Source organism: Halichoerus grypus, chromosome 7, assembly GCF_964656455.1.
Source record: "Halichoerus grypus chromosome 7, mHalGry1.hap1.1, whole genome shotgun sequence".
NCBI classification, from domain to species: Eukaryota; Metazoa; Chordata; class Mammalia; order Carnivora; family Phocidae; genus Halichoerus; species Halichoerus grypus.
In genome coordinates, this window is record NC_135718.1 from 68,128,049 (window position 1) to 68,149,092 (window position 21,044).

Here is a 21,044-nt window from a genome sequence, read left to right on the forward strand (position 1 = left end):
AAAATCAAAATTCTACCAAGCAAATGTGAAGATGTGATGGGCTTTATTAAATGATTCATGAATCGGGCAACATCCCATCTAGCAAGTAGAGGGGAGCTCCACTGAGCAAAACAAAAGACAGGTTTTTAAAGGCAGAGAGAGGGCATGCAAACAACAAATAGAGGAATTTATTAGCAAGAGCAAAGAGTGCATTGTTTAGGCAATGTTGGCCTCCTAAAGGGAGTGGAAGGGGTCTCTCAGTAAATTTCCTGGTATCGCCCTGAAAATTCCATGTTGTCTAGTGAAAGGTCATGTTCCTGGGGGGGATCGAAACTGCAGTTCGGTTGGGTGTTAAGTCTTGGTTTGCTGAGGTAGCCTAAGTGACACCATTTTGGGCCTGTGGTTTTCTTTCTAACATGCGGCTCCATGCCCAGTGCGTAAATCTTAGATGTCTGCAGTGCACGTTTTAGCGCGTACCCGCCGTCATCCAGGGAGAGAAAACTGAGGCCCCAAGATGTTCAGCAATTTGCTAAACGTCACCCAGAAAGAACGTGGTGAATCCAGGTCTGTCTGACACCCACACCTGTTCTTTTCCTAGCACATTCAGGCATTTGTCTGACAACTATTTATCGAAAGCCTACTATGGGCCAAGAATTGAAGTTCAATGTCTGATCATGAGTCTTAGCCCAGCTGTCCAAAGAATAGCAAATATTTCACAGAAATGACAGTATTAAGGGGCAGGAGGACATCTGCTGTCTAGACAAACCATACCGCACACATATTTCTTAAACTAGTGAAGTTTGGGGGAGGGGTCCTGAACCCCAATAATGTACAAAACTAGATTTTACCATATTATCTCAAAATAGCCCAACACAATGGGTAAACAAACCAAGGCATGAAGAGTTGAATCATAGGACCATAGAACTGGAAGGAGCCTCCCAATGGTACCACACTTAGATCCTACAAACTATGCGCTAGAGCACCTTCTTTTCAATGTTTTAAGTTCCCTGGTGTCTGGGACTGGTAGGGTGACAGGATCATAACCTGTGTGGTCCCCGGTTCCTGTTTCTCCCCATTAAGACACTCCCTCACCTTCTACACATTCCCCGCGTTGCATCGGGGGGTGACCAGATGTCTGAGTAGCTCTAGGACTCTTGCCTGTGGAGCATCCTAGTTTTGGGAGGGCAGTCTGCTCACCAGATCACTCTTTCTGGCCGGCACAATGTTTCACTGATAATAAAGAGCAGGGTCACGTAAGATTGGGCTGTCAGGATGGTACTGATGTGCTCCTTTTGAGACTTCAGAGCTCTGAGCTACCATGAGCCTTGGGCTTGGGCCATCTGTGGGCCTATGCATCTGTCTCATCTACCTGTGTGCCATGTATCTTTTCTGCTCTATAGTGCCTCAGGGTGTGGATGGCAGCAGGCATCCTTCTTCCTGTGGACCCCCTGCCTCTGGCCCTCAGAATGCTCACCCCACACCTTCCACAGGCTCTGTGTCAGCTAGTCCTCCAAGGGTGGTTGTCCTCTCCCTTCCAAGGCCTTTCAAAATCAATGCCCATTCACTAACTGGTCCCTCTGATAGATGCCCTCTCTTGTCTCAAATCAATGCAGTGATGTCGTGCTCTCTGGTGTGGGCTCCTGCCGTGGCAGACGAGAGAGGGACACCCCTTGGGACAATAAGACACCCCCCCCCTTTTCCCTCACTGCCCTATAGGTAAGCCTTGCATGTGTGGTCATCATCAACAAAGGACAGGGCAACCTTGCTGAGTCATCGGAAGCCAGTATTCCCAGAGGGCACGACAGAGGACACAGCTTCGGGAGTGTCAGGAAAGGGAGGGCTGGACTGTCTCGACACTAACAGGCTAGAGGAGCCACAGTGCATACACTGTGGCAGATAGGAAATTATACAGGAATGGCACATTTGACAATAAAGAACAGAAAGAATCTTGACATTCACTGATTAGACAGTAGGGACTTAAGTACCTCTTCTCTAACCACTATTCTAAATCTTCATTTAAAAAAATCACTGTATCTCACATGGGCCCATGACTTCTGTCACATAATTTTACAATTATTTTGCTCATATAGACAAGTTCCCCTCAAAGGTTACTTGTCTGTGGCCCCACACAGCTTAGTGGTGGCCTGGCCTCAAGGAAACATCCGATGTGTCCCTCCTCTGAGTGCCCCCCTGCCAACTCCCTAGACCCAGGCCACCTCTGCCCAGTCCGTGAGCTTCTGCAAACCATGCTCGTGAATGCCCTTGAGTGATTTCCTCCCCCTTCTTTCAAGTTTTTCAGCCCGAAGAGTCCCTGTCACACAATTACAGCTTTTAGTATATTTGAAAGCAGCTTCTCAGGGATTACAACACATGTCAAAGTTCATTTCAAACTCATTACAAGTAGAGAGAGGCCTCTAAGCACACATTTCTCTCTTGGTAATGACATGTTATTGGGGAAAAAATAAGGAAGCAATCATCGTTAAGTAAGACACAGTAAAGGATGTCGGCTTCGACTTCTTGCAAGATTGGTTCAAGGCCATTAATCAGTTCCCAAGACTGACTATGAGCTGGATGGATTTTCGATGCTGGGCTTTTAAGCTCATTAAAATAAATCAGAAAATTGCTAGAGCATTTGATCAAGACTGTAAATTATTCCCAGAAGCAACAGCCACTCAAACAGGCCACCGACATTTGACCTGGTACAGATTTAGGACAATTTTCTTTCTAATAGATACCATTTCTTGTGTCCACTCAGTAAATGGAAGTTAGGGACAGTCTATCTGCGGCTAAATGAAGACTATGGAATGAACGGCACATACTGGCTGTGGAAACTGAGTAAGCCATCCTGCAAAATGGGGTCCATGAACCCAGTCATGGCTAGGAGGCAGCGCTAGGCCACAGTGATGCATTGGCGAGGGGGTGCTCCTCAGGCTGACGCTACTGGAGGTCAAGTCCACCCTGTGGTTACGGAGATGAGGCTCCCGCTTTCCCATCTCTTGACCAATCAGCCAGCCACGGGACAAACACATGCAAACTCATACTCTAAAGCAAAACAAAGCCAAACTGGGGAACTAGGCGATGCTTTATTGATGTACGTGATGCAATCGGACTTTGAGGCTGGTAGAATGAAGTAAGGAAAGAACGAGGCATAAACACAGGAACTGGGTCTCTATTTTTGCTTCTAGGACAAAACACATTATTTCACGGGGGACTTGCTTCTGCCTGGATCAGAGCTGTTGTCCCCCGAACATGTGTAGTCCGGGACACATGAATACAGAACACATCATTTTCTGGAACTGGGCAGCAGGGAGGAGCTCCCTGTCCTGCAGCCAAGCTTTTCTTTTTACGACAAGGACACGTTCCCCCACTTGTGAGTCCTCATCCCTGCTCATCTGGGCCAAAGGAACTGGAACAGCTCTGGGGGCTCTCTCAGTTGGTAAAATGGACTCATTAGGGAGAAGTCCATCTCCTTCCAATAAAGAGTACTCAAATACAAAGACAGTATTCTCAGCTCTCAAGGGCTTTAGACTCCTGGTAAATAAAACAAAGCAGTGTCAGCACCCCCATCTCAGCAGGAGGCATCTGCTCCCCCGGGAGCCCTGTGGGACATCACACGTTGCCCTGGGCCGTGCCCTGCAGACCTCTGCAAGCAGCCTTTGCTTGGTGGGGGTGTGGCTGCCAATCTAGATGCAGCAGACCGTGGGCTGGAGGGAATGGGGATTCGAGATGACACAGTTGTGGGAAATTCTGTGATTGGAGCCTATTTCAGAAGTTAGAGCCAAACAGATAGCTTTTCTTGGTCACCATTTACAGTAGCATAAATAAGAAGTGGATTATTTGTTTCTAACAATTTTGATATTAGGGGATACAATTAGTGAATCCAGTTCCAGGTGATTGGAAAAAGTAGTAATAAACTTTATGCCAAAATGCTATTGGATGCTGACCTCTCCTCTCCCCCTGCACCTTTCTCCTTTGTTCACATCCACGTAGAAATTGAGAAGAGCATTCACATTCCTAGCCTCCCCTGTAACCATTAATGGTCAAGTAAGATGGTTCTGGCCAGTGAGATATAAGCAGAAATTTGAGAGCCTCTGGGAGTCTTTTTGCTTCCCTCGTAGTGCTCAGACTCTGCTACCCCTTCTTCCTCCCTCAGATGTTACGTGATGCCTGGAGACAGATCAGCCGTCTTGCAACCATGAGACAACAAACAGAAGGACCAAAGGCTAACACAGTAGGAAGACAGAGAAAACCTGCGCTTTGACTGGCACATGGAGCTGCCCGGCCAGGGTCGACAGCTGCCTGTCTCTGGGCCTCTGCTTGTTTGAGCACAATTAGTAGCCTTTGTGGACAGTTATGCGCAGCGGAGAACATCCCCAATAACATAACCTTTATTCCCACTGAGAGACCAAAAGCGCGTTCTTCGAAAATTCAATTCCGAGGCGCCTGGGTGGTGCAGTCAGTTAAGCATCCGACTCTTGGTTTTGGCTCAGGGTCGTGTCAGGCTCTGCACTCAGTGAGGACTCAGCTTAGGACTCTCTCTCCCTCTGCAACCCCCCCCCCCAAAAAATAAATAAATAAAATCTTTAAATAAATTCAAATCCTTTGGGTACACTAAATTTCCTGTCAAATTTTAGCCTCTTTGTAATGAGGTTCCCTTTTACATTTGTTTTAGTTGGATTTTTGGTTTTCCCTTTTTTTTTTTTTTTAATTTAAGTACAGTTGACACACAGTGTTACATTCCTTTCAGGTACACAACACAGTGATTAGACAATCCTGTATCTAACGCTATACTCAGAAGTGTCATTGTTTTTGTATTTAAGCGAGTAATCTAAGTATAAAGTGTAATAATTTCCCAGTTAAATTCAGAACTTAATCTGCTATGCCCAGAGAGGTTCATATAAACTCTAAACCTTGAATGAATAACAACGTTAGTGTCATGCCTTGCTTTGCAGTTAGGTTTTATTTTATCACATAATATGCTCCATCCATAATTAACCCTGTGAGGAAGGTTGGGAGGATCTTTCTGCCTCCGTTTTCAATAAGATGGGAATAGGCTTACCTTCCCTTTATCCCTCCCCAGGACGTTTATGGTTCTTGATTTAAGTCTGCAGGGTGATAAGCTTCTCTAAGAAATCTGGGTACGACCTTGCTGACAGATGCTTGGCTGGTGTACAGGATCTTTAATAACAGCTGTGATCCTGAGTATTTTCGCTGGGCGAAGAGAAATCCTTTCTAATGTGCGTTCCAGGAGCTCTCTACCCAAAGGCGTCTATGGTCAACCCTGGCAAGTAAACAAATACTAGAATAACATTCCTCTATTCCAGGGATTGGTGAGCTATGGCACACAGGTCAAGTCTGGACCACAACTCTATAAATAAACTTTTTTTTTATAAAGATTTTATTTATTTGACAGAGAGAGACACAGTGAGAGAAGGAACACAAGCAGGGGGAGTGGGAGAGGGAGAAGCAGGCTTCCCGTGGAGCAGGGAGACCGATGCGGGGCTCGATCCCAGGACTCTGGGATCATGACCTGAGCCAAAGGCAGATGCTTAACGACTGAGCCACCCAGGAGCCCTATAAATAAAGTTTTATTGGAGAGCAATGAGGTATCACCTCATGCCAGTTGGAATGGTTAGAACCAAAAAGACAATAACACGTGTTGGCCAGGATGTGAAGAAAAGAGAAGCCTCATGCACTGTTGGTGGGAATGTCAATTCATGCAGCCACTGTGGAAAATAGTATGGACGTTCCTCAAAAAATTAAAAATAGAGCTACCATATGACGCAGTGAGTCCATTAGTGTGTATTTACCCAAAGAGAAGGAAAACACTCCTTCGAAAAGATATATACACCCCTATATTACTGTAACATTATTTCCAATAGCCAAGATATGGAAGCAATGCAAGGGTTCACTGAAAGATGAATGGATATAGCAGATGTGGTATACATACACATGGTGGAATATTACTCAGCCCTAAACAAGAAGGAGATCGTGCCTCTTGAGCCAACATGGATGGACCTAGAGGGTATTATGCTAAGTGAAATAAGTCAGTCAGAGAAAGACAAATACCATACGATTTCACTCATATGTGGGATGTAAAAAACAAAACAAACAAAAAGCAGGCTCTCAAATACAGAGAACAAACTGGTGGTTGCCAGAGGGGAAGGAGTGGGGAAATAGGAGAATTAGATAAAGGAGACTAAAAGGTACAATCTTCCAGTTATAAATTAAATAAATCATGGAGATGAAAAGTACAGCATAGGGAATACCATCAATAATATCATGATAACATTGTATGGTGACAGATGGTGGCTGCACTTATATGGGGAGCACTGAGTAGTGTTCAGAATTGTTAAATCAATATGTTGCATGCCCGAAATGAACATAACATTATATCTTAATTATACTTCAATAAAATCTATATATATTTATCTATATATAGTATATACATACATATATTTATCTATATACAATACAGTTTTTTGGTTTTTTTTTTTTAAAGATTTTATTTATTTACTTGACAGAGAGAGACACAGCAAGAGAGGGAACACAAGCAGGGGAAGTGGGAGAGGGAGAAGCAGGCTTCCCACGGAGCAGGAAGCCCGATGCGGGGCTCCATCCCAGGACCGTGGGATCGTGACCTGAGCCAAAGGCAGACGCTTAACGACTGAGCCACCCAGGCACCCTATACAATACAGTTTTAATTGAACACAATCATGCTCATTAGCTTCCATACTGTCTATGGCTGCTTTCAGGCTCCAACAGCAGAGTTGAGTGGTTGCAACAGAGAAGACATGATCCTAAAATATTTATTACCTGGCCCTTTGCACAAAAGCCTTGCTGAACCCTAATCTATTAATTCAGATTGCCAGTGACAAAAGTAACAGATCTATACTTGTATAGCATCCTTTTCTATCTAAAATTTAGCTTTGGAGGGCGCCTGGGTGGCTCAGTCAGTTAATTGGCTAACTTTTGATTTTTGGCTCTAGTCTTGATCTCAGGAGATCGAGCCCTGCATTGGGGTCCACGCTCAGCGGGGAATCTGCTTGAGATTCTCTCTCTCTCCCCCCGCTCCTCCCTCCTATGCACATGTGTGCATGCTTTCTCTCTCACACTCTCTCAAATAAATAAATAAATCCTCTCAATAGATGCAGAAAAAGCATTTGACAAAGTACAGCATCCTTTCTTGATCAAAACTCTTCAGAGTATAGGGATAGAGGGCACATACCTCAATATCATAAAAGCCATCTATGAAAAACCTACAGCAAATATCATTCTCAATGGGGAAAAACTGAGAGCTTTCCCGCTAAGGTCAGGAATGCGGCAGGGATGTCCACTACCACCACTGCTATTCAACATAGTATTAGAAGTCCTAGCCACAGCAATCAGACAACAAAAAGAAATAAAAGGCATCCAAATCGGCAAAGAAGTCAAACTCTCACTCTTTGCAGATGATATGATACTTTATGTGGAAAGCCCAAAAGACTCCACCCCAAAACTGCTAGAACTCATACAGGAATTCAGTCAAGTGGCAGGATATAAAATCAATGCACAGAAATCAGTGGCATTCCTATACACCAAAAACAAGACAGAAGAAAGAGAAATTAAGGAGTCGATCCCATTTACAATTGCACCCAAAACCATAAGATACCTAGGAATAAATCTAACCAAAGAGGCAAAGGATCTGTACTCAGAAAACTATAAAATACTCATGAAAGAAATTGAGGAAGACACAAAGAAATGGAAAAACGTTCCATGCTCATGGATTGGAAGAACAAATATTGTGAAGACGTCTAATGCTACCTAGAGCAATCTACACATTCAATGCAATCCCCATCAAAATACCATCCACTTTTTTCAAAGAAATGGAACAAATAATCCTAAAATTTGTATGGAACCAGAAAAGACCCCGAATAGCCAGAGGAATGTTGAAAAAGAAAAGCAAAGCTGGCAGCATCACAATTTCGGACTTCCGGCTCTATTACAAAGCTGTCATCATCAAGACAGTATGGTACTGGCACAAAGACAGACACATAGATCAATGGAACAGAATAGAGAGCCCAGAAATGGACCCTCAACTCTATGGTCAACTAATCTTCGACAAAGCAGGAAAGAATGTCCAATGGAAAAAAGACAGTCTTTTCAACAAATGGTGTTGGGAAAATTGGACAGCCACATGCAGAAGAATGAAACTGGACCATTTCCTTACACCACACACAAAAATAGACTCCAAATGGTTGAAAGACCTAAATGTGAGACAGGAGTCCATCAAAATCCTAAAGGAGAACACAGGCAGCAACCTCTTTGACCTCAGCCGCAGCAACTTCTTCCTAGAAACATCGCCAAAGGCAAGGGAAGCAAGGGCAAAAATGAACTATTGGGACTTCATCAAGATAAAAAGCTTTTGCAAAGCAAAGGAAACAGTCAACAAAACCAAAAGACAACCGACAGAATGGGAGAAGATATTTGCAAATGATGTATCAGATAAAGGGCTAGTATCCAAAATCTATAAAGAACTTACCAAACTCAACACCCAAAGAACAAATAATCCAATCAAGAAATGGGCAGAAGACATGAACAGACATTTTTCCAAAGAAGACATCCAAATGGCCAACAGACACATGAAAAAGTGCTCAACATCGCTTGGCATCAGGGAAATCTAAATCAAAACCTCAATGAGATACCACCTCACACCAGTCAGAATGGCTAAAACTAACAAGTCAGGAAACGACAGATGTTGGCAGGGATGCGGAGAAAGGGGAACCCTCCTACACTGTTGGTGGGAATGCAAGCTGGTGCAACCACTCTGGAAAACAGTATGGAGGTTCCTCAAAAAGTTGAAAATAGAGCTGCCATACGATCCAGCAAATGCACTACTGGGTATTTACCCCAAAGATACAAAAGTAGGGATCCAAAGGGGTACGTGTAGCCCGATGTTTATAGCAGCAATGTCCACAATAGCCAAACTGTGGAAAGAGCCAAGATGTCCATCGACAGATGAATGGATAAAGAAGAAGTGGTATATATATACAATGGAATATTATGCAGCCATCAAAAGGAATGAAATCTTGCCATTTGCAATGATGTGGATGGAACTGGAGGGTGTTATGCTGAGTGAAATAAGTCAATCAGAGAAAGACATGTATCATATGACCTCACTGATATGAGGAATTCTTAATCTCAGGAAACAAACTGAGGGTTGCTGGAGTGGGGGTGGGGTGGGAGGGATGGGGTGGCTGGGTGATGGACACTGAGGAGGGTATGTGCTATGGTGAGTGCTGTGAATGGTGCAAGACTGTTGAATCACAGATCTGTACCTCTGAAACAAATAATGCAATATATGTTAAGAAAAAAAAAAGAAGAAGAAGATATCAGGAGGGGAAGAATGAAGGGGGGGAATCAGAAGGGGAGACGAACCATGAGAGACTATGGACTCTGAGAAACAAACTGAGGGTTCTAGAGGGGAGGGGGTGGGAGGATGGATTAGCCTGGTGATGGGTATTAAAGAGGGTACGTTCTGCATGGAGCACTGGGTGTTATGCACAAACAATGAATCATGGAACACTACATCAAAAACTAATGATGTAATGTATGGTGATTAACATAATATAATAAAATAAAATTAAAAAAAATAAATCTTTAAAACATAAAACATAAATAAAACTTTAAAACATATTTATTTAAATATTAGCTTTGGAAACATCTACTGTATTTACAGCACCTATTTCATGTATAATTTTACTATTTTATTGCTGCATGAAGAGATGACTATCCGGAAAATTCTGAACAAAGTGACGCAAAAAAAAGCTAGAGAACTTATTCTATCCCCTTCATAATGAAAAGGACAGGTAGAAATAACTTACAGATGACGGCTAGAATTGCATATTACAAACTTTATCACTAACAGAAACTTGATTTAAAAAACTCTACTGTTGGCAAAATTCAGATCGGCAAACCTTAAGCCTGAGACATTGGACTTGACCAAAGGGGTCAGGGGAGAAAAACAAAAGGAAACTTTGGGTCTGGCCATAAAAGAAAACTCTGAGCGGCAGATGCTACAATCAAGAAAATTTGATGAAGACAAAAGCTAATTGATTCATTAGCTCTTCACGATAAATTTTAAATGGAAAAGAATTTATCCCGATGAAAATCACTTTTGAGAAATAAGAATGGAAAATGTTTCATTAACTTTAGAAAAATAAAAATGATTTAACTACTCTATATAATAGAAATTGATTAGTGAATTAAATTGACTGAATGGGTTTTATCCCAGAAAATACATTTTCAATGAGAATTCATCAGGAGTCACACAAATTTGAATTCAGCATTCTTGTTTAAGATGGCACATTCTCGGGGGCTCTCAATTTGTTTTGTGGGTGCCTCCCTGGTTGGGGGATGGCCCTGGACAGGCCTGAGGTTCCATTTCTGTTTCAGTAGAGGGAGGCAGATGCAGATACATGAAAGCAGATACAGAAAGTACTGTTTTCCAGAACTATTTTTTCTACTCAAACCGTCTTACACGTATATTATTACTACAGCAAGGTGGCTGGACTCCACGTGTTTGCTTTGGCACCTGTGTGGTTGGGAAAAGTCTACAGGAGACAGCACTGCTCACCATTTAATAAGTTTAGATAAGGAATGGCTGTCCAATGGGAAAATGTTGTCACCCTTTTCCCACCGAAGCTCCATATGGGTGATGATAGATATGCTGTTCTTCTGGGCCCGAGTTGTATCTCTTGCGAAAACCGAGTTCCAGAAATAGTGTTTATGCAACAATTGGTTCTTCTTCCATGGAAAACATTGCAAAGAAATTTGGGAAGAGAAATCTGAAGAAGTGCCTTCCTGCTGCAAACGGGAGGGAGTGGAGAAGTCAGGGTGCAGTGGGGAGGCCAGCCACGGTAGGAGAGCCAGCAAAAGCTGCCAGCCAGAGCCAGCCCTACAGCGGAGGCCAGGATTCCTGGGTCACCACTGGGGCCTCCCCCTGGCCGTTGTGGAGAGAGCTGGGTGACATGTCCCATCTGAACCTCGGTATGAAGAGAAGCGCCCACGACAGTTGCTTTGCCCATCTTACCAACAGAGGGACCGGCTGCCTTATAGAGGGTTCCATGGCAAGTGGTCAAGCTGTCTGGACATTGGGGCTTGGCCTAAGATGTCATGCGATGAGCCAAGGTGGCGGAGGGCTCTATGTGGTTTGCACTTACGATATTTAAAAACAAACACAAAAACACTGAGCTGGGTGGACCACTTATATTACTTTATCAACAGTAGGGATTCTGATGGGTGCATGAATCTCTTCTAACATCCTGTCCAAACATCCCTGCTCCATATTTTGGTGAAGAATTCAATCTGTATATGTTCTTCAACAGAGCTTTACTGGGAGAACCCAGCCACTGTGTCTCCCCAGTTCTTTTTTCTCCACCTCATGCCATTCCCTTTAATCTCAAAATGTTTCCATGAAGACACCTTGGCGATCTTAGTAAGGAGTAAAGAATTTGGGTAAGGGATCTCGAAGTCCTCCCTTCTCCCTCTCCCCTGGATGGTCATGTCAATGGTGACTTTCTGGAGTCAAGGTTGCACTGTGGATGATGAAGGGTGGGACTTTCTGGCAAGGTCCCATGAAAATGGCACCCCAGTTGGAGAGCCCTAAAATCATACCAGTGGTGCTCAGGTATGACCCTGATGCCCCAAAAGGATGATCTCTCTTCCTAAAGATTCTAGGCAAAGGAAAAATACAATTCTCTTCAGCTACCTGCTCCAGACATTAGTGACCCCCTGTGCCTGGAACTGCTTCTCCTACCTAAACCCCTTAGGGTGATTTCCCAAGCCAGAGCAGAGAGACCATCACATAACACCATGCACTAAAATTATGAATCACAGGGGTCTTCCCTTGGGGAAGAAATACCCAACCGCACTTGCTGGGTTATTCCACGATCATAAATTAAAACTATCAATCAGACTGTCAATAAATATTTACCAAGCACATATAAACAGATTACAGTTACAAAGGAGATTAGGAAATTGAGAGAGAATACTATATACAGTTTTATGCCAGGAAGTATGAAAGCCTACGTGACAGTGACAATTCTCTAGCAAAATTCAAATCATCAATAGAGGCTCAGGAAGCACTAGAAACCTTAAGTAAATAATTGAGGAGCACACAACAAAGTTCTGCTGAGGTTCTATCCTCCAGAAAGACACCATGCCCAAGGGGGAAAATGGCAAGTTCTATCCACTTCTGAGGGACCAATAATCCTCATCTTTTGTGAATAATTACTGAACATGTCTTCTGTATCAGGTCCTGACCCAGCCCTGGGAGGCACAGCACAGGAAGTTCTCCAGCCTTCCACGGTCTTATGTCCGTCTGGAGAGGTACTATGTCTGCACATGTAGATGTCACCTATGAGATCATAGCAACAATTATAAGACGCTGCCCCTTCCTAAGCACTTTTGATGTGCAGGGCACCCTTCTAAGACCTCACACCTGCTACCTCACTTCCCTTCTCCATCACGGGGCATGTGGTAAAAGGGTAGAACGTACTAAATGCACCATAGCTCTTTGAGCACAGGTGTTATTCTTGCTCTTGTATCATATACTCTTGAATTAAGGTCAGGGAACAAATCGGGCCCATGGTTATATTCTCTGCAAGCCCCAGGAGAAAAATTCCTATGTCGAGGGTTGTGATGAGTACTTGGCACGCAGTGTGCTGTCACTCATGAAAGGTCTGCTGGGGATGTGGTTTTCAGCCAGGTGGTTGGAGAGAGAGCTAACTCTGCTCAGCTGACAGCAAGCAGAAAGGCAACAGTAACCTGACCCTCCACCTGACCCAGAGCCGAAGGTCTCTATCCTGTGTACTTTGTCCACCCTCTCCCTCTCTGGGTTCCCACACTGCCCTTTGGCCTCCACTGGTCATCTCTCCCCGGACTTTCATCCACGGCCAGCAAGAGCCCGATGGCGCCCAACTAGTCTTCGGCACAGCTCCCCTGTGCTTCTGGGCAGTGTTTCCGACACCCAGAGGGCCCTGTAAGGACAAATTCAAATGAAATAATAAGAGACCCCATTCTCCCTGTTGAGAGTGGGGAAAGGGATCTCCCCTCCCCCGTCCGTTTTCTCAGAGCACTTACCTTAGAAAACTTGGTGTCGTCAATACAGTTCTCTTCTTTTTAAAATACAAACAGCGAGGACCAGAGCCCCCTACCTCCCAGTCCCTGAGTGCCGTACGTAGGAGCCTAAGCTGAGGGGGTGTCCGGCTCCATGCTGCCAAACTACCTCCTGCCCTAAAGGGGTGAGAAGTGTGTTTTTCCTTCAGTTAGCAGATGGTCACTCCAATTACCAGGTAAAGTCAGATGACCTCTGCGTGACCAGGAGTGCCATCGCGTCCTCTTGCTTGAGGACTAGTTGTCGTCTGTCTTGAGAACACGTGTGTAATGGTGGTATCTGCTGGCCATCTTTTCGTAGATTCCCTGTGATGCCCATCACATGCACTTTAATGCTTATTCACTCAAAGAAGTGTTTTCTTTCTCTACTGTTCTGTGGAGAGAATTGCCAGGTTGGGAGAAGACTCTGTTTTTTAATTAAATGTCCCCAACAGTGCCCCATAACCGCTTGTCTGATGCATGCATGGCTCCCCCACATGTCCCACAGGCTGCCTTACTAGACTCCCTGCTTCCTGCCTCCGAGGCTCCCTCCCATCTGTTGTTCACATGGCATGCGGTGAGGTCTTGCTTCGGTGTAAATCACATCCCATTCCGTCCAGGAGCAAGACTCTCCAAAGGCGGCCCATTGTAGTTGGTGACAAATCAGAACCCTCGCCACGTGGAGCCATTTACACAACCTGACTGCTGCCTTCCTCTGTAAGCCCTAGTACATGCCCCCCTTGTCCTCTGGGCTCCGGCCACTCTGACCTCATTCCTGTCCCATGAGCACAGAAACCACCACCCAGCACGGTTTCTTCCCCCATCTGTGAGCCATGGCTCATTCGATTAGTTCTAATCTCACCTTCGGAGGCCTTTGTGAGCACCCCAGAGGAGCACCCTGCCCCACACCTTTTCCCCTGACTCCTCCTTACCTTCCTTATACCAGGGATCATTGCATGAAATTATACGGTTTATGTATTAAATTCTGGATGATGAGCTTGCTGAGGGCTGATTTTGTTTGTGGCAATACTTCTACATCCAGAACAGTGTCTGGCCACAGGTAGGTCTCAAAAATCCGTGTGCCCCCCAAGGTGGAGCGGCCCTGGCTTTCTTGGTGAACTGGTCCATGAGTGCAGCAAATGAGCGCAAGAAATTTGGAGAGGTACCGAAAACTATCCCAGGCATGAGCGGGCTCAACCAAGTAGCGGGTCTATTGAAATTCAGCCCCTTTTTGTGAAAATTCCTACTGATTGAAATGATAGAACATTTCTATCGACTCCTAAACTCAGCTCTTCACTAGATGTTTCCAAGCACACTTTTACATGTTCACCAGGTTTCAAACAAACAAACAAATAAAAAATCTACTATTTTTTTTTTTTTTTGAGTAGGCTCCACGCCCAGCACAGAGCCCAACACAGGGCTTGAACTCACGACCCTGAGTTCAAGCCCTCAGCTGAGATCAAAAGTTGGACACTTAACCGACTGAGCCACCAGGTACCCCAACAAACAAAACAATCCAAAGGCTAAAGCTTGTGAAAGCAAGTACTTGATGGTATTTTTCAGCCAGCACCTTTGGTCCTAAAGCTGCTTTTCTTACTAGATTTGTTTGCACTTACCTACCCCGGAAAAGCTGTCTCATCTGCTACAATGTAATAAACCCACGCAGGCCAAAATGGCATCTTTGCTATGCTGTGAAAATAGGAAGCATTTGAAGGGTTGACTTTTCCTCTGAAAAACTTGCCAATGCGGTTGAGATGGGGTGAACTCATCTGATCATGTGGATTTCCACAACAGCTCCACCCCAAGCTCTGCCTACTGGTGACATCTGGTTTGATGGGACCACTTGAGAGCAACTGTGATGGGGACTGGAGTCTTCATCTTGGCTGGCCTATCACTGAGCCATCCCCATGCCTTCTCTTCTATCTCTTCTACCAGGAGACCATGTTCTGGAGACTTGTTCTGCCAATCATTCAGGGACCACCACCCCCATATGCAAGGTGAGGGTTAGGGTTCAGGCAGCAACTTGGGTTTCGCTTTTATGGTACCATAAGGAGCAGAGCTCAGGCCTGGTTGAAGCTTCTCATGCACTCTCTTGCGGGTGACCACACGTCCATTGTGTGGACGATCTTCTAACCAGTGGGGTCAGAAGCACACGCTGGAGTTTGCCTGAGTGTGTTTGCATTTTGTTTGTTTCACTTAAATCCGCTATGCTTTGTTCACAGTAGCCAGAAGGTGGAAGCAACCCAGGTATCCACTGATGGATGAAAGGATCAGCAGACGGGTCCGTACATACAATGGAATATTACTCAGTTTTTAAAAAGGAAGGGAATCCTGACCCAGTCTACAACATGGGTGGACCTTGAAGACATGATGCTGAGTGAAATAAGTCATCCGCAAACAGACAAATACCATATGATTCCACTTTAGGAGGTCAAATTCATAGTAACAGAAAGTGGATTGGTGGTGGCCAGGGCCTGGGGGAGGGGGATCGGGGAAGCTGTTGTTTAATGGGGGCAGAGTTTCAGTTTGGGAAGATGAAAAGGTTCTGGAGCTGGATGGGAGTGATGGTCACACAGCATTGTGAACGTACTTAAAGCCACTGAACCATACACTTACTTGCAATGGTCACTTTTATGTTACACACGTATTTTACCACAAAAAGACTCTGGGAAAGAATTTAACTCATAAATTCTATAAATAATTGGCTATGTTTATTGTCTTAACAAAAGACCTGAGCCAGAGGCACACTGGAGGAAAAGGTGGATAATAATCAGATCACTCATTGGCTCAGGGAACCAAGCTCAGGGCTGTGCTTGCTATTTGGGGTCTTCCCGCCCTCCTGTGGGAGAGCAGAGCCAACACCACTGCTGGGCCCCAGTACCACGCACCCCCTGCAAAGACCTTGCTCAAGACTTCCTCCCGCCCTCACCTCCCTGCCTTGTCCCCTGGGAGGCTGATTGACATGAATGGTGCTCCCTTGGCAGGGCTTTCTGTTGATCCCTGCCAGTGGGGGGGATCATCCTTATGGATCCTGCCCACCACTCCTGCAGCCCCTGCTTCCTATAGGAGTCTCTCTGGGGACCACATCCTCTTCTATCAGCTCCTGCCCGGCCCCCCATCCTGGAACTGCCCCCTACATGCCCCCTCCCAGATGTGGACGTTCTAAATGTGCCCAGCTGCCCCAAGCCCCAGGGAGCTGCTCAAGTTACTGTGAGTTTTCCTGCCTATATCCTGTCAACAGTTCATTGATGAAAGTCTTCTTGGATGTCCCAGTGGGTGTACCTCCTATTTCTTCCCAGGACCCTGACTTTACTATTTTTTTTTTTTTTAGATTTATTTATTTATTTATTTGACAGAGAGAGAGATAGCAAGAGCAGGAACACGAGCAGGGGGAGTGGGAGAGGGAGAAGGCTTCCCACTGAGCAGGAAGCCCGATGTGGGGCTCGATCCCAGGACCCTGGGACCATGACCTGAGCCGAAGGCAGACGCTTAACGACTGAACCACCTAGGCGCCCCCTGACTTCACTATTTAAAAGAAAAATGTCTCACAGACATTTAAGGGAGCTTGGAAAAGGGTATCAAAACTCAAAGAAGGAGGATACCTTAAATCCAAAGGGTTTGCTTTGGTGCGGCTGAGAAAACACATGTTGTTCAGTAATAGTAATACTCAGCTCTGCTCCCAAGCCCCTGAAACAAAGTCATTCTTTACATATAAAAGTTTAACACAAAGTTGTTGTTAACTTGATTATTTTCTTCTCATTTTGGTCTTGATCAGAAAAATTATTTCAAACGTCCTCGTTTCCCCAGGATTTTCACAACATCTGGAGCATGAACTACAAATGGGGGCTGAGCAAGGAAGAAATCTGTTACTCGGGGTGTTCAGGGTTTAATTAAATGTTTTCTTCACTCCAGATTTATTTTTCCTGAGTCAGCCACATGCTGCTATACTGTCTAATATAATTCTTTGAGCAGCACTTTGAGGCCAAATTGCAAAATCCAGAAGCTCCATTTCCTGATGGGGCCACAAGTTTCGCCCTGGACAAAACCGGAAGTGTCCCTGGATACTGCAGTGGGCATTGGTCACTTTTCGGCACCTGGACCCCTGTGGGTCTCAGGTAGAATCTGGAAGGGCTGTTAGTTGGAAGCTCTGCTCTGCTTGGGCTCAGGGGCAGCTGTCTGGCATCAGACTCCAGAGCACAGAGGTGTAAACGGTGGAGACAACTGGCTTCCAGTCACCCAGCTTCCGACCCTGCTTTGAGAATGTTCCTATTCACAGATCTTTTTTTTTTAAGATTTTATTTATTTATTTGAGAGAGATAGCAAGAGAGAGCAGGGCGGGGGGAGGGGCAGATGGAGAGGGAGAAGCAAGACACCCAGCTGAGCAGGGAGCCTGATGCAGGGCTGGATCCAAGGACCCTCCTGGCATCACGACCTGAGCTAAAGGCAGATGCTCAACCGACTGAGCCATCCAGGTGCCCCCCTGTTCTCATCTCTTGGATCTCTCCCAGTTCCTGCTCATCTCCATGCCTAGTTCTTAGTTTTCCTGTCCATTACCCATTTTCTGGGTTTCCCGAGCTCTTTTGATAAATGCCTTTTTGCCTAATTTATGCAGATTGATCTGCACAACTTGCAGGAGAACCTTGACATGTAAGGGGCCATCTGCACAGAACACTGTGTGCAGGGGATGGCCAAGAATCATACCTGGGGATTATTGTTCGTACTACTATTACTAAAACCTAAGTCACATTTGCAGCACATAACTTTATGAAACCTTGCCAGGGGCAAAATCAAGTGCAGAACTCATACACATCTTTTATAAGCAGCTTTATTGAGATATAATTCACATATTATACAATTCACCTATTTTAAGTATACGATTCAACAATACTTAGTATCTTCACAGGTATGTGCAACCATCACCACCATCAATTTCAGCACATTTTAATCACATTAGAGAAACCCCGGATCCTATAGCTATCACCCCACTTCTACCCCACTCTCCCCCGGCCCCTGGCAACAACTAATCTATTTGCTGTCTCTGCAGATTTTCCTGTTCTGGACTTTCATGTGAATGGAATCATAGAACATCTTAGTCCGTTTGGATTGCTGTAACAAAAATACCACAGGCTGTAGGGCTTAAACAACAAGCATTTATTTCTCACAGTTCTGGAAGCTGGGAAGTCCCAAGATCAAAGCACCACCAGGTCTGGTGTCTGGTGAGAACCCATTTCTTGGTTCAAAGATGGCGGTCTTTTCCCTGGGTCCCCAGTGGTGAAGGGGACAAGGGAGCTTTCTTGAACCTCTTTTCTAGGGCAGTAATCCCATTCATGAGGGCCCCACCTCCCAAGGCTCCACCACCAAATACCATCACACTGGGGGTTTGGTTTCTATCTACGAATTGGGGCAGTGGGGAGGGGACACAGACCTTCAGTCTATAGCATGTAATCCGTGGATTTTTGTGACTGGTTCGTTCACTTGGCATAATGTCCTCATGGTGCCTCTATGTTGTAGCTACATGTAGTCGGTGTTTGATTCCTTGTTATGACTTGCCCATATTCTACTGCATGGACATACCACATTTTGGTTATCCATTCTTCAGTTGATATGCATTGTTTCTACCTTTCGGCTATTATAAATAATGTTGCTATACACACCCAATGAACAAGGTTTTGTGTGGACATATATTTTCATTTTGGGGGGGAATATGCCTAGGAGTGGGATTTCTGGGTCACATGGTAACTCGGTGTAGTCTTTTGAGGAACTACTAGACTATGTACCAAAATAGTTACATGGTGTTACATCCCCACCAGTTCACACAGTTTTTAATTACCTAAATTAAGCAGGAAAGTATATTTATACATCAGTCATAGTAATCGAACCTGTGACTGTAGTACTTCATATCATAGTACTCGGATGAGAAAAAGTCCTATCCAAAATAAGCGATTCTTATGTGCCTTTACGTCCTCACAGCTAGGACTGACAGTCAGTGACTTTATAAATTACCTTTTCATGGGAGCCTGAGCTAATAAATCCCTTTGAAAGCTGGAGCATAAGGATTGCTATGAGATTTTATGAAAGGCATTAGCTCGAAGGAGACAAATAGCTCTTTTCCTGAGCCATTCATCCACACAAACATAGCATGTGTTTGCTGCCTAATGGTGCCTTCCCAACATGGGAGAATACAATTTATGAGAGTCTGAAAATGATGTGTCAAAAAGATGAAATGAGCGGTGACAAAAGATGAGACAGATGAAGAGTTGCTGAAGATAAACCTTTACCACAAAAAAAGATGGGAATTAAATAAAAATCTATGCCAATTCTAAATATGCACCTGGACCATATCATGTAAGAGAGAGCTCAAATGAGATATTTGTAATTATATTAATTATTTTAATAAACCCAGCAACATTGTGGAGAATATAAAAATCTCTACAATGAAAGGATTTTTTTTTTTTTATTCCATCTCTTTTTGCTATAGAAAAATTTCACAAACTACCGGGGACTGTCCTTCCTCCTACATGATGGAAGCTGCCTCAGGACATTACTCCGCATTATTCACGCCCAGAGGTACGTGTCCCATTAATTCCACGATAGTTATTGTCTCCTGGGAGGCGTATCAATGAGTTTCTGCTACATAACAAACCACTTCCAACTTAAGGGCTTTAAAGAACGCATGCTTTCCAGGAGTCTGTGGATGGCGTTTTAAGTCAGGCTCAGCTGGGCTGTCCTGTTCTGGGTGGGCTTTGTTGTTTGCCCTTGAGCCGGCTCGGAAGGAGAAAACGGAGCTGGGATGGCTCTGGACGGCTGAGATGGCTGGACCCTCTCTCCCTGCGGCCCCTCACCCGCCCAGCAGAACACTAGCCAGGCTTGTGGATGCAGTGCCAGAGGGGTTCTCAGGACCAGAGCAGAAGTCCCAAAGCGTCCGGAGCCCAGGCTGGGCTGGTGGGGGTGGGGAGAAGCTGAAGGTAAGAATGGAGCTCCCATGTCTGAAGTCATTGCCTCCACCCGCCCCAACACTCCTCTTGTTGACCCTGTAGAGGGAGAGTGATGGAAAACTTCCAGATGTTTGCAGGAGACTCTGAAACCAGTGCACTGAGCACCAGGTTCTGTGTGCATCCGTGGGAGCAGACAGCTTCCCAGAGGGCTCGTGGGGGTACCAGACAAGAAGGGCCACCAAGGCTGTTCAGGTAGAGGGAGGCCTGCGAGCCCGCTCAGGTCCCAGGACCTGAAGATCACATGGAAATAAGCCAAGGGTGCCCACAGGCCCCAGGATTCCTAGCCACAAGCAACAGTTGCTACTTAAAGCAGAAGAACATTTATTAAAAGGTAGAGGGAGACAACCATTTCTAGGGAAGCCAGAGACCCAGGCTCGGAAAGAACCAACGAGCGGTGCTGTTCAAGGTCATCCTGAGGCTGCTTTGGAGAGAGGCCGTCTTCACCGTCGCTCGCTGGCACAGATCTTGTTCCTCAGGCCAACACGCTGGAGTCTCACACAGGGTGCGGACACCGAAAGCTTGCCACGCAGGCCGTAAAGACGGAATGCTTCCACCACCACCTTGCACCCACAACACACAAAACAAGTTCTTTCTCTCCTGCTTCTCCACCTCACGCTCTGAATCAGTCTTGCACGGGGGCATCTGAGGAGCCGAGCCTGAGTCGTGTAGCTCCAGGCAGCCAGGAAGACCTGGGAATAAGGTCTGCTCGCATCCCCGGGAAACGGGATTTATGAAATGGGAAACTTTCTAGTTGGAAGAAGGGTGTTCAAATAATGCCGCGCAGCCCAAGCATGACAATTTCCACTGTCGGGGAGCGGGGGGGGGGAGGTGGGGGGTGGGTTGTGTGTGGCTGAGAATCAAGAGTCACTTTTCCCAGGCATTGCCCTGAGCAGGCAAGAGATGTGCTGGGAAAGCTGCAGAGCCGAGACCCCAACC